The following is a 14188-nucleotide window of genomic DNA, read 5'->3' as shown; positions in this document are numbered from 1 at the left end:
AGCTGGGAGGGGTTGGAGGGAGAAAATGATTTAGGAAGTGAGGCGACCATTTCAATTAACATATTTTAAAAGAGTCATTTGTTGCTGTCAAGCTGTGCGAAAATAGGATGAATTGACTTTTTCTGTGATTGGAAATATTCTTTTGATCTTTGTTTTTTCTGATCCAGTTGGGACATGCGGGTAGTCTCTGCAAACAACATGGCCAGCAGAGTGTGGGTCGGTGAGAGGAGGGAAGGAAATCTGGTCCAACACAATTTAGAGTTTGACTCCAGGTGGTTTGTTTTAGGCATACTTAAGAGCTGTCAATTTGTTGAAAAAATTTCCTGGTGATAATAAACTCAATCCCAAGGACACAATCAATTTAAGGCATGGCTACATCCAAGTCTTTGTAAAGTACGTGTGACATCTTCCACAAAGAAAGGTTCTATAGAATCCATAGAGCAGGCTCAAAGAAAACAATGCACACACTTAGGGGAGGATAACGCTTTCAATTGACTGAGATAAACAGACTCAAGGTAAGGGTCTGGGGTCCAGAGGAAGCCTTTGTGTCCTGGACTCACAGAGATCACCAGGCCATTAACCACCTCTGTTCCCAGCCTTCTGGGTGGAAATGTAATTATATAGGCTCTCCCTTGGAAGACAACCCAGTGTGTTTAACTTCCTGGTTTCCCAAGTGCTTATCTGTGAGCACAAAGGCCTACAGGTCTCCTGCAGAGACAGCCTTTTGTCCAAGAAAGGTTAAGACAAAAAGTATTTTTGGATAGTGTCATTAAGAACTATGGATTCTGTTTTGCTTCAACTGTCTTTATTTTGTTCTTCCCTTAGAAAGGAATTCCATAGCATCTTGATTTTATTGACTAGACTGAAAGTTCTAGTCTAGGGGCCAAGAGAATTGTTCTGTGCAACGTTTTAGATGTATGGACACAGGAAGTAGATGAGGAGGACGTGCGTCTTGACCCACAGGGCTCACGGACCCTGCATTGGGTGCGTGTATGTTCCCTGTGTGTATCCTGTGGTTTGCATGACCGTGTCTAAGAAGACCAAGGCTGTGAGGCTGAAAGACTTGCCTGTAAATATTTACCTTGTTACTGGCTTGGAGTATACACTGGACACTGGAATCTGGTTATCAATCCAATGCGCCATTTGAACTTAGAGAATATTTAGAAAGACCCCAAGATTCTGAAATAACAAATCTACAAGTACATAAATTATAGAGAACAATATTTGTCTTTTACAGCAGAATTTTAAATTTGAGAACATATGTCAAAAGAATCCCTTAAATCTTTGTCAAGTACAAATTCGATTTGAAGCAGATTTGAAGAAGTGGACTTTATTAAAGTTCATTTATCCTCATCATCACCAATGCCACAATCTCAGAAATCACTTTCACAGTGTACAAATGCTTCAATTGACTTATATAAAATAGTAATTACTATTATTACTATGTATTTATTAATTTTATATTTGAGATATAAAGTAGTATAATTTTATATTTGAGTATAAGTAGTTCAGGCTGTTCCAGAACTTACTATGTAGCCCAAGGTAGCCTTATACGTGTAGCAATCTTCTTGTCTGAGCCTCCCAGATGCTTAGATTACTGGCAAGAGCCACATGTCTAGCTTTATTAACTTTATCTTGCGTGTGTGCGTGCGTGTGTGCATACACACACAGGTGTGTGTTGTACATGTGCACACACAGGTGGGCACGTGTTGGTGTTGAGGTCAGAGATCAACCTTAGAATCACTCTTCTTGGACACAGGGTCTCTTTGACCTATGACTCTCTGATTAGGCTAGGGTGGTGGCCATCAAATCCAGGTCATTTACCTATCTCTAATTCCAATGCTAGAACTGGGTTCTGGGCATCAAACTCAGTTCCTTGTGCTTATGTGACAAGGACTTTGCCACCTGAGTCACTGAGCCAGCCTTTACTCACTTCATCTTTAACGCATTGTTGTTTCTATTGTTAATCTCATTTTATGTGGAGTAGACTAAGGTATCAGGAAATAGAGCAAGGTCACCTAGTGTAGGGGGCAGAGCTTGCTGGCTCTGACCATACAGTGGTTAAGTTCAGCTACAGTCATTTGCTGTACTGTCCTGTGAGCAGGGCACGTACAGGTTGTTCTTGTTTTATCTCTGTTGTTCTTGGTTTTGCTGGTTTGCTTGTTCTTACTGCTGCTGTTGACACAGCCCTCTTTACCCAAGCATGTGTCTCAAAGCCACGAGAAGCACTTTACAGTTGAACCTAGGGATATCTCATGATGAGATACGATGTTTCTCAAGGTATTGGGCAAAAATCAAGATAGATTTTCCTTTTACCTAAAATGGATCAGAATTTTTACCAACCATGTCTTGACTACTCAGTTTGAACCTTCAAGTTGAACAATGAGGCCTAGGAACGATGTGCTATGACCTCCAGGCAAATGTTCAACTACTTGGGCCTTTGCTAGCCACACATCTTGTTTCTGATTCCGGCGACTTCCATTGCGAATCTGTCTTTCCTGTGTTACCCATTCAGTTTGAGAGACTCTGTTTGGAAACAAATAATTGTGTTTAATTCCATTTAATTATTCTTTTGCTCAATGATTAAAAATGAGAAGAGGGGAGGTGCAGAGTTGAACGCTCACCCATGGGTGTGATGTGGATGGAGGGCGAGTGAAGGAGGATGGGGTCCCGCAGAAGCAGACCAATTGTAGGAGTTGCCTCTTGTACCGTGTACCATGCACTCTCTGATTATTTTCTGCTGATTCTTCTGATCATCCTTGGGAGCCAACCCTGTTTTATTCCCCTTCTGTCGGTGAGGAAGTAGAAGAGTAGAGGGAGTAACCAAAGCTACATGGCAGGCAGAGCAGAGCTTGGCATTGGATCCACTTGTAACGAGGGAGTGCTTTCCTGAGCTGGTGCCTGTCAGATGCCCGTGGGTGGATTCTGTAGAGATGCCCATGAACCTGCTTAAAAAACCCAAGTGCGGGATCCTTACCGAGAGGGGACGGCAGGGATAATCATGGAGCAGAGTGGCTCTGAGTTAGAGATCAATTGAAAGGAAGACAGTGACAACCGTTCACTCTGGATGAATTTAGGGGGGTGATATACTTCATGACAGAGAGGGCAAAGACCTGCTGGGACTCTGGTGTCCAGACGCAGGAAAGCATTAGTCACCCATCACAGATGAGTTTATTGTGGTCTTACCTAGACTCATGAGGATTGGCTATTAGATTGCAGTCTTAGGACTTCTCAGAATAGCTTAGGGCTGGATAAAATTTAGTCGTCAGTTAAGTCATGTGACATGGAGGTGGTGGTGACATGGAGGTGGTGGTATAATCTAAGCACCTCAGAGACCAAGGCAGGAGAATTGTGAATTTCAGGCTAGCCTGGGCTACATAGCAAGAAGACTCTGTCTTGGGAAACAAACCAACAGTGAAAGAAAAAGATATAAGGAAATAGCACACAGAATGTGCTAAACAAGGAATTAGCACACAGAATATGCTTAAGAAGCTACCCATGGAGGAAAACAGTTCTGGAAATTGAGGCATTCTCACTAAAAGGTTTTTAAAATTAAAATTTAAAGGGTAAAGGGTTTTGTGGCCCGTCCATTCCTGTGAGTTGGTTCGAACTCACCCTTCTCCTCTACTACTCCCTCTCATCCCCTTCCTCTCTCTAAAGAGTCTCCAGTCTGCTTTCATGGCACATGCATTGCTCTAGTAGTTTTGATGACATCGCACTGCGACTTAGACTATACCCACAAAGCTGTCTGTCTCCAGTCCTATGACCCAGCGAGGGCAAACATAGCAGGTCAGGTTACCTGTTTTATTCATGGTTGTCCAGACACTGCAGCTTCGTCTTGCAAACTGATCATGCATGAGCTTCCAAGGAAGGTCCTCTCCTGGTGCTTCCTGGGAAATCCCTGTCATGGCTTGTTAAAAGCCGGGCCCTACCCCCAACTGGGACATAGGCTGTGCTGCCTGCGTCTTAAAAGGCAGCAAACCAAATGGGAGGAAGAAAGGATGTGCTTGGCTGGATTCTGTTTCGTTAAGACTTTTTTTTTAAAGTCTTGAATTTCAGCCCCCATCTCTTATTAAACTAACCACAGATTGTTCTGTTTGCTTAGGCCGCTTTTCCATACTCAGCTTAGGGCATTAATCAAAAACAGCACCAAAGTCACATTTTTCCATAGGTCCTGGGTCCTGTGTTTTATTCTTTGAAAGACCGTCTTCCTATCTGAAAGTCTGGGAGCTTGGTGTCACTAAGAACCAACTGAAAACAACTTTCCCTTACTCCTTGTCACTCTTCCTGTTGGTAAGCGCCATCTTGGTTCAGAGTCCCAGGAGTCATGGTAGTTTCATCAATGACCACCAGTGTGAACCTGGGCACAGCGCTCGAATCCTCAGCCTCCTTTCTGTGAATGGCGGGCCCTGTCTTAGGGTTGCAGAGATGAAGGGACGGAGGTCTTCTATATTCTGCATATTTCTGGAATTCAGTGGAATACCACCGAATACTCACATACATTTGCATCTTCCTTATCCTTCTTACTTCTTCCCCCCTCTGCTGCTGCAAGGAGGGGCCCCAGAACAACCGTGTTCAGTCCGTGCAGCCCCTTCACTGGAGTCTGGACATTTTCTTTGACTCCCCAATACAATGCTTTGAGGTTGTGCCCAATGGAACATTTGCATATTTCTTCCAAATACTTCTTTTTTGTTAATTGCTCATTTCTCTGCTGTTTAGATAAAGTTCAAGGGATGTTATATCAAAAAAACAAAAACAAAACCAAAACCAAACAACAAGCAATAAGGGAAGACGGTCAACCTGGTACTGAGTGGAAACTAGCATGTCTTTGTGTCTAGAGGCTGGGAAGTTTTTTGATCTATCGACCACTGTTGGACGCTGAAGCGGTTCTGAGAATGAAGGCTCTTTCGGAGCTGGATGAGCGCACAGCTGTATTCTATGATCATACTTGATGTGCTTCCTTCAAGGCAGAGGTGAGACAGATTACGAAGTATGGGTGACTCTTAGTCTCCACAGAAAAACCACCTATGAATGAGGGCAAGGTGTTTATCCCCGTATAAGGAGAGCAAATCATTCTCTCGCTTTAGCCTTGTGGGTTCTTAGTTTTTGTCTTTGAGTCAGGGTCTCATGTAGTCCAGGCTGGACTTGAACTTGTTATGCAGCAAAAGCTGTCCTTCAACTGCTGATTCTTGTTCCTCTATACCCAGGGTGTAGGGGTTACAGTTCTGTTGATCACTATACCTGGCTAATAGTTTTTACTTTTATTTTTTTTTTAATAAAAAAAGCAATGATTTACTTACCCCAACACCCCAAACCTGACTTCATCCTGGGTCTCAATGGTTGGTTGCTTGGGAGTTAGGTAATTGTAAAGAAAGAGTTAGGTTCCTGCCTAGCTGCTTTTAGCCCTAGTAGCCAATGTTTTCCTCACTTTATAGTGAGGTTCCAGATCACATCAGAGATGAATGGTCATGGCATAGCTGAGAGACCTGGCATTATGGAATGAATGGGGACCCCTTCTAAACTATGGTACCAACCCCACCGCTGGTAGCATTTTTAGATGTAATCAAGTTAAGTGAGTGCACACTGAATTATGATGAACCTTAACCCAATGACTGGAGTCCATGTAAGGAGAGCAAACTTTGTTAGAGACGCAAATAGGGAGAGGACACCATGTGACAATGGAGATAGACTGGAGCGCTACACCCAGGTGAAAGCCAGAGCCCTAGGGTTTGCCTGCACGTGAAAGAAACTAAAATTAGAGACGTGCCACACAGAATCTCAGTCCGTATCTACAGGGGCAAGCAACATTTTTCACACCTTGATTTACATGTCTATCTTCCAGGACTAGGCAAATATTTTAAGTTGCCTTAAGCCACTCAGTGTGTGGACATTTGTTACAGCATGCAAGGACACTAATATACCCATCAATCTTCAGCTGTGAGAGATGAGTGTGCCTGGCCTATTTAGACGTGAGTTCAGCAAGCGCTGTCATGCACTCTGTAATAGGACGTTTTTGTCTCTCCAGCATGCGTGTGCTTGGTCTCTGGGTGTTGAGCCTCCTCCCATGGGAAGCTCCTGGTCTTCTGGATTTACTGGTCACTTGCTTTCTAGTTTACATTGGATTCTCTTGACTGGCTCCTTCATTGGTGGTTATTTCGAACCGAGACAGAAACTAAGAAAAGCTTTTAGAAAACAATTCTTGGCTCCATTTAGCTGATATAATTTTAATTTGCAATTTTCTTGTCAGGAGGAGTACCAAGAAGTTGTTAAAAAGTCATTATCCAGCAATTTCATGACAGTGTCATTTTATACTGATGGGGTAATTTCTCCCTTCAGAAAGAGCTATTTCTTGAGTAATTATTTTGGGTACTAAGTGACAGGCTCAGACTATTTTGGGACTCTGTGGCCTTGTCTCCTGACTTGCGTTTACCTTGAAGATAGCGTGTGTGGCGGGTATCACCGGTGAGTCACTCTTCTTCCAGCAATTCTCGGTGATGTTCCTGTCTTCAGCAGACGGCAGAATGTGACAGGGATGGCTCAGGAGACTGGCTACTGTGTGGTTCTTATGTAAGACGAGCAGAGAGGATTGCTCTTGATTGCTTCTTACTAAGAATTCTTTGGCTCTGGCTAGATGTGACACACACACACACACACACACACACACATACAGAGTGGGGAAGAATGAAAGAGAGGGAGAGAGGAAGAAGGAGAAGAGGGAGGAGAATGCTTAGGAAATTCGTTAGATATGAAATATACAATAGCTAAGTCTGACAGTTTTATTTAGAGTTTCCAACTTAAAGTCACCCAGTCAAACCAACACAGATTTAACGGAAGTAGGCTTCATTGCAGGCTCCTACAATGCAGCTTTCATGATTACTTGGTAATTTCTATGAAAAGGAATAAAGGGGATAGAAGGAGAGCTGTTAGAACACTCAAAATTGCCCCAAACACCACATTTTCAGGATAATGACAAGTGAATTAAAAGAACGCTCAAGTATTCCAACTTCCATCTTGTTCCCACCTTGCCCCAGCATGAGCCTCACTAAGAGTCTACTCACTTTCACCTCACCATTGTATAGCCTGGATTCTTTTGTAAACCTCATTGCTGGTATTCGAGAGAGGAGGGCTCCCTAGATCCCTCCTATTCTTTTGGGGATCTGGGGTGGAAACTGAGGGAGATGCTTAGTGTCAAGGGCCGAGTTGGAATAGGGACCCCTCAGCAGCCAAGAGCCTCTCTCTTGCTCTTGCTAGGGTGGGTGGTCCAGGGTTTCTTGCTCCTTGGAGGCCATGACGTCCACCACCCTGTTGCTGTAGCCGTATTCATTGTCATACTAGGAAATGAACTTTACAAAGTTGTCATTGAGAGCAATGCTAGCTCCAGCATCAAAGGTGGAAGAGTGGGAGTTGCTGGTGAAGTTGCAGGAGACAACCTGGTCCTCAGCGTAGCCCAGGATGCCCTTTAGTGGGCCCTCGGTTGCCTGCTTCAACACCTTCTTGATGTCATTATACGTGGAAGCTTTCTCTAGGAGGCTTGTCAGATCTACGACAGATATACTGCTGGTAGAAACACAAAAGGCCATGCCAATTGTTCTTATTCAGCTCTGGATGACCTTGCCTATGGCCTTGGCAGCACTAGTGGATGGAGGGATGATGTTCTGGGCATCCTCATGGCCATCATGCCACAGCTTTCTAGAGGGGCCATCCACAGTCTTGTGGGTGGCATTGATGGCATGGACTGTGGTCATGAATCCTTCCACGATACCAAAGTTGTCATGAATAACCTTAGCTGGGGTGGGCACTAAATAGTTGTTAGTGCAGGAAGCATTCCAGACAATTTTAAGTTGTCGTACTTCTGGTTCACACCCATCACAAACACAGGGGCATCAGCAGAAGGGGCAAACATAATAACCCTTTTGGCCCCACTCTTCAAGTGGGCTCCAGCCTGCTCCATGGTGGTAAAGACACCAGTAGACCACACAACATAATCAGCAACGGTATCACCTCATTTGATGTTGGTAGGATCTCGCTCCTGGAAGATGGCGATGGCCTTCCTGTTGATGACCAGCTTCCCATTTTGAGTCTTGACTGTGCTGTTAAATTTGTCATAGGTAGAGTCATACTGGAACACGTAGACCACATGTCAATGATGACAATAATCTCCACTTTGCCAGATGAGCTGGCAGCCCTGGTAACCAGGTACCTTATATGGTTGAATCCACTCGCTTCATGTCAACATCATGTCTAAGGGATGCATGAGAGGATGAGTCTGTCTCTGGAACAGGGAGAAGCAGAGATCCATGACCTGGATTCTTATTTCAAAATGTCCACAGTGTCTGTTTTAGGCCCATATCTTCTGGCACTAACAATTTTTGATGTTTAAGGGATGGAGATGCTGTTTTCATAGCACGGACTCGAGCAGGTACAGTTCCCCTTAAAAACAAGGCCAGTATGAGCAGTGCTTACTGTGATCAACAAGGGTGCCAATGGTTCTTTCATGAGATGACCCTCAACTCCACTTTACACAAAGAAATTTACATAGATATGTTCAATTCATTGTCCTAGAACATGTGAAAGTACAACAAAACAGGAAGAAGGTTCCAGTGCACAGGTCCCAGTTCATATCACATGTTGATAGCTGGAAGAAAAAAAAATCTATATTTACAAAGAAAATTCATGGGTGGAGAGATGGCTCTGCCATTAAAGGCTAGGCTCACAACCAAAAATACAAAGAAAATGTAGATAAAATCTTAGGCTGTACCATTCTAATAATTGATGGGCTTGTTTTTTATTTTATTTTGATTTATTTATTTTGCAGACCTGGGGCTTATCCCCATTAGCCATGCATGCCACTGCTAAACTCTATCATGAATGGAGTAGGTTTATGTATTTTAGCCAGGACACAATTTAATGACTTCACTGTTACTTACAACATTTTTTAGAACTCTTTATTGTTGTTTTGTTTTGGGACCTGATTTCACTTCACAGGCTGACCTCCAACTGCTTCTCTTTCTACATTGACTCCAGAGTTCTGTGATCACTACCCACTACTGTGCCAGGGTTTTTAGTGGTTTTTAAATCATAGAGAAAACCTCAAGCCAAAGTGCTCAAACCACCCTTTCCCCCCTCTGATAATGGTATTTTTCAGAAATGATTTTCCCTGCTGTCAGAGTGTGATAAAAGGCTTGACTTTACTGTTTGACCCAAGAGTTACCTGGGACATGCAGAGCAAAAATACGTGTTTCATTAAACTAACAGGAAAAGCAAGGCAATCCTTTAAATCAGCAGTTTGTCTCTATAAAGTACAGATGTGCCAGGACCACAAAATCAACTCACTGTGAATTTTGCCTTTTTCTTTGTTTATTCTGAGGTGGAAACTGTTGGTTTCAGTCTGTTAGATCTCATCGGTTAGAACAATTAAGGATTTTATCAACTGCAAGGAGAGGACCCCAAAGATATCATTTATTGGCTCATTGACTGCATTCATAGAAAACAATAGATGGAATTGTAAAAGTCTTGCACATTCAATTAATGAGACGTTCCATTTAATGAAAATAATATCAACGTAACTCTTTTCATTTACAAAATAGTTTCATTTAATTCATGCACTAATCCTATAAGATAGCCAGGCTGTTGATATACACACATGTGCACACACACACACACACACACACACACACACCACTCTATGCCTACTCGTATATGTTATTTTCTATTGTATAGAAAATACAAATAAAATTCTCTGACTTATTAAACTGTTGGCCTCTGTCTCAACAACCTGTTGTTGTTGTTGTTGTTTGCTTTTTTATTTATTTATTTTTTTGCTATAGTTTTCCTTTTTACGTTTTGAGACGGGGTCTCATGTGTTCAAGGTTGGCCTTGAACTCACCAAGTAACTGAGGATGACCTTGAATGTCTGATCCTTCTGTGTTGGGGATTGGTTCTAATGCTTTGAATTAATCCAACCCCCCAAATCGGGAATCTGCATTTCCAATCTGCTGAATGTCCTTGTCTCCATTTGGTTTTTGATTGACCAATAAAGAGCCAATGGCCAATGGCTGGGTAGAGAATGAGAGGCAAAACTTTTAGATTTTCAAGGGCTAGGAACTGGAAGATAAGAAAGAGGGGGAGATCACCATGCCTCAGAGGGAGACAGGTCAGATTTAGAGCTGCAGCAGAAATTTCATCCAAAATGTAGGTGGAAAGGAAAATGGGCCTATGGGAGGGGCTGCCCAGAAGGCAATAGGGCAGCAAAGATAGAACAGATATAGTAGGTGTTGAGCCAGGAGTACTGGAGGAAAATGTATGCTAGCCAGGTGGTGGATTAGACCTGCCCAGCCTTTGAGCTAGTCAAGGCATATTAAAATTAATGTGTGTGTGTGTGTGTGTGTGTGTGTGTGTGTGTGTGTGTGTGATTCTTGAATCCAGATAGCTCCTGGGAGGGTGTGCGAGTGTGACAGATGGGAGCCAAAGTGGTATAGCCAATTCGCCACTACACTTCTGGCTTTTCCTCCTGCATGCTGTTACAGACAGACATGTACCCATGTATGCTGTCGATTCAGTGCTGAGGATTGAACACGTGACATTGTGTATGCTGGACAAATACTCTACCAACTGAGCTACATCCTTACGCTCTTCCTTCTAACATGTTTGAGAAGGTTCACCACTCCATAGCTGTCTTTATTCCTTGCTGCAAGCCTAGGAAACCCGATTTAGTCTATGTGTGTAGGAAACTTCCTTTTAATGGTGTAGTCCTTGTAGCCATATCCACTAGATACTAGTCTGTATTTACTATTCTTTTTGTAGTTTCTGATCTGTGTGTGGGTAAGCTTCACCATTCTTCCAGTTAGCCTTTGAAATAGTCACCCATGTCTTCTGTGACAATGCAGTTGGCTTTCATCCCTTGTGATTGTCCCCCCATCTGTTTCTTCTGGAAAAGGTTTACACTCACTAAGGCGGTGCCTATGACCACCTTCGCTTTGATTGTCGACATTCCATCATGATTTCAGCCTTTTAATCCATTCTCCTCTCCCACCTTCTACACCTACCCTGTACTCTCCCTCCCTGTGGGTGACCGTGCCCTCCTAGGGATCTAAGGGCTGGGAACAAACTAAACAAGAAGTGCTTCTCCTCTTATCTCCTTTCTAGATTATATGGAAGAGGTGTGCCTCTCCTCTTCAAGTCTGGCCTTGTTCATGATCTTGCCCCTTCCTGCCTTTTGGAGAGCACAAGCTTGCTCCTTAACGTTCTCCTTTGCCTGATGTTTCCACTGTTTAGGATCTCCATACATTCTTAGATGTTTCCAGTCTTTAAAGGGCCTGGCTATGGGCTGTGTACTCTCCAGCCAGCATCCATTTCTGAGAGGAAGGGTCTAAAAATGTTCCAACCATTTCCTCATTTCTAAAACATCCTCAGGACTGGTATCACTGTCAGCCACAGTACACGCACGTGTCTCACAGCTATGGGGTTAATACTTCCCAGCACTGTTGACTGCCAACCTGCCCCTTACTTGGTTTTCCTTTTACCTGCCCTCTTCTGGGTTGTGATTGGCACCTTCTTCTTTCCTTCCTACTCCCCAGATCATTGTAGCTGCTCCCTCCTCTTCTCTGCTACTCCCCTTTTGTTCCCTTCTTTTTTTCTCCTTTCTCTTTGAGTCTTCCAATTGGCTTACAACTTAGAACTCTTTTTGGCCCCTGTAGTACAAAATGTCAGACACAGTTCACCTGCCAGGTGTCTCCTAGGGTCATGGACACAGTTCTTGCTTTCAGCTCTCCCCGATAGCTACCTAGGGGTATGTATGTGAAGACAAGTGACTGAGAGTGGTTACCTGAGAGATCACCTTGAAACTGGACCTAATTTCCGAGAAAAAAGCTAATAAACTTGCAGCTATGATACTTTAACCTTTATCAGTGACAGATAACTGGAGACACACCTTGTACTGGGTTGGAGTACATTAGGATTGCCACAACAATATGGTTGGGAAGTGCTAATAGGTGAGTCCCTGAGAGGCTGTTGGATTGTTCTGGATTGAATATTAATGGTCTGAGAGTTATTTCCTGGAGAGCTTGATTCAAAAAAGTAATTTTAATACCCTAAATTCATTTACTTATCTATTATCTCACAAATAGGTTAAAAACTCTAAATCTATAAATATTTTGAATTATGTTATGGAGTCAAGCAGTGAGAAAAAGCATTTTCTGAATCTTGATAGTTTTAAATATTCTAGAGTCCTGTACTATAAGGGACAGTCTCTGAGTGAGGAAGGCATTGCAAGTGTAGAGACCTTTTCAGGATGAGGTCGTTGCAAAAGCACATTTCTTGGGAGCAAAGATCACCCACAGTTCCTGGAGCTGCTTGGTCAGTCTTGAAATTTAGCAAAACATTAGAACCGTGTGAGGTTTAGGGTAGCTTTAGTGCTGAAATATTACATCTGGAAGATACCTCATGAGGACGTTAAATGTAACTAAGTTTTCACGACCTCAGTGAGGGTAAAATCTGAACGACGAGATCACTCTTTCTTCTACATAGAAATGATAAGGAAGCGGATCCTCTTTAAATTTGTCTCTATAATGATTGAAGCAAATGTGTTAATCATGGTAAATTATTAAATTGGATTCAACCTTAACATTCACGAGGCTAAAGCCTAGGTTAAATTTTTACACCACCCTGGTACACAGTCACTAAAGTTATCACCCCGACTGTCTCTTCCTATCAGTATTGACTAATTTTAGCTCACCTCAGGAAGAGTTCGAAAACTCCAATCAGCAAGTGTGAGTGGCTTTCTCTTAGCCCCACAGATTTGAAACTTTGCAGAGGGGTGGAGCTGCCCTGTAAACGTCTCTCGGAAGTGTTTTGTATGTGACAGATATGTGACAAGAAAGAGCTTGGAAGGGTTTGCCTTATCAATAAGTAAAACATTTGTAAGAAACATGTATGCCCAAAAATAATTCATACCTGTTAACCTCTAAATGACCCCTACCATTTGTCTAGCATAGTCTAGATAGGACTCAGTATACATTATTCAGTAAGAGGAAAATAGTGAATATTTGTGGCTTTGGGATTGCTGAGGCTTTTGGGTTCTTTGCACACAACTCTGCTCTTGTGGTATAAAACTGGTCACAGAGAAGGAGATCTGTGACTGCATTCCCATCAAAGGAATATACGAAATTGGGAAGATTCTGCCTGCAGGCTCCAGTTTACTGAGCCGTACATACATACATACATACATACATACATACATACATACATACATACTACACACACATACATATTACATACATATATACATACATGCATACATACACATTACATACATATATACATACACATTATATACATATATACATACATGTATACATACATACACACACATTCATACACACAGCAAGCTATTGTATTTTAGGGGATCATTTCTTCTGATAACTAAGATATTTTTCAATCGAATATTGGGGTTCTCTGGAAATCCCCTGTTTCCTCTAAGTCATGGAATTCACAATTACCCAAAGGAGACAAAGATTGGATCTTGGGTAGAAAAACCACCTTTAGCTGTTCCAATAGCATGTGGACCTCCAAAGTTCATCTCTTACCTGACAAAATATCATTTGCATGTGGAATTTGGAACGGGTAAAAATGTCTATAACTTATCCTTAGAGGGCAAGAATGAAAAACAGGAACAATGTGGCTCTCAAACGTGGCCTTTTGTCTGTGCTTGGGCCATTTTTCAACTTTGTACTCTGCAGATAACTGACTACTGCAAATGTAAACAGTTCTTATCTCCACTCGCAGTGCCGTCTGCCCACTGGATAGGCAGTCTCGTTCTGTCCCCAGAAGAAAGCCAGGTTCTGTCCCTGGGCAAATGTCCTCAACACTCACTTCTTCCATGTACATTTATGGTTCTTTAATTTCTCCATGGAAGGACCGAGGACAGCTGATTGACTCTGTTATAAACCGGACACAAAGCTAGCTGGTTCTCTAGTTCTAACTCTGCCATGCATTTTTAGTTTTTGGTGGTAGATAAATGCACAAAAATATATATTCAATGGCGAACATGAAGTTCCTGTGAAGCACCATTGCTTCACATGCCTTCTCTAACTGCATAAACGGTCATTGAGACGCGTAGATTTTAGATCCGGTTAGTAGTGGTGTGTGATGATTTTCAATGTCTAAATTTTTTTAAAAATAAAGGTTTAAA

At 42.5% G+C, this 14188-nt stretch overlaps 1 pseudogene; it reads right to left on the bottom strand.

The window, feature by feature from the left end:
• Nucleotides 1–4278: 4278 nt before the first annotated feature.
• LOC116911623 lies at nucleotides 4279–10990 on the bottom strand (annotated as a pseudogene).
• Nucleotides 10991–14188: the final 3198 nt, after the last annotated feature.

The sequence above is a fragment of the Rattus rattus genome, chromosome 10 (assembly GCF_011064425.1).
Source record: "Rattus rattus isolate New Zealand chromosome 10, Rrattus_CSIRO_v1, whole genome shotgun sequence".
NCBI classification, from domain to species: Eukaryota; Metazoa; Chordata; class Mammalia; order Rodentia; family Muridae; genus Rattus; species Rattus rattus.
This window is presented reverse-complemented; position numbering and strand designations above follow the sequence as displayed.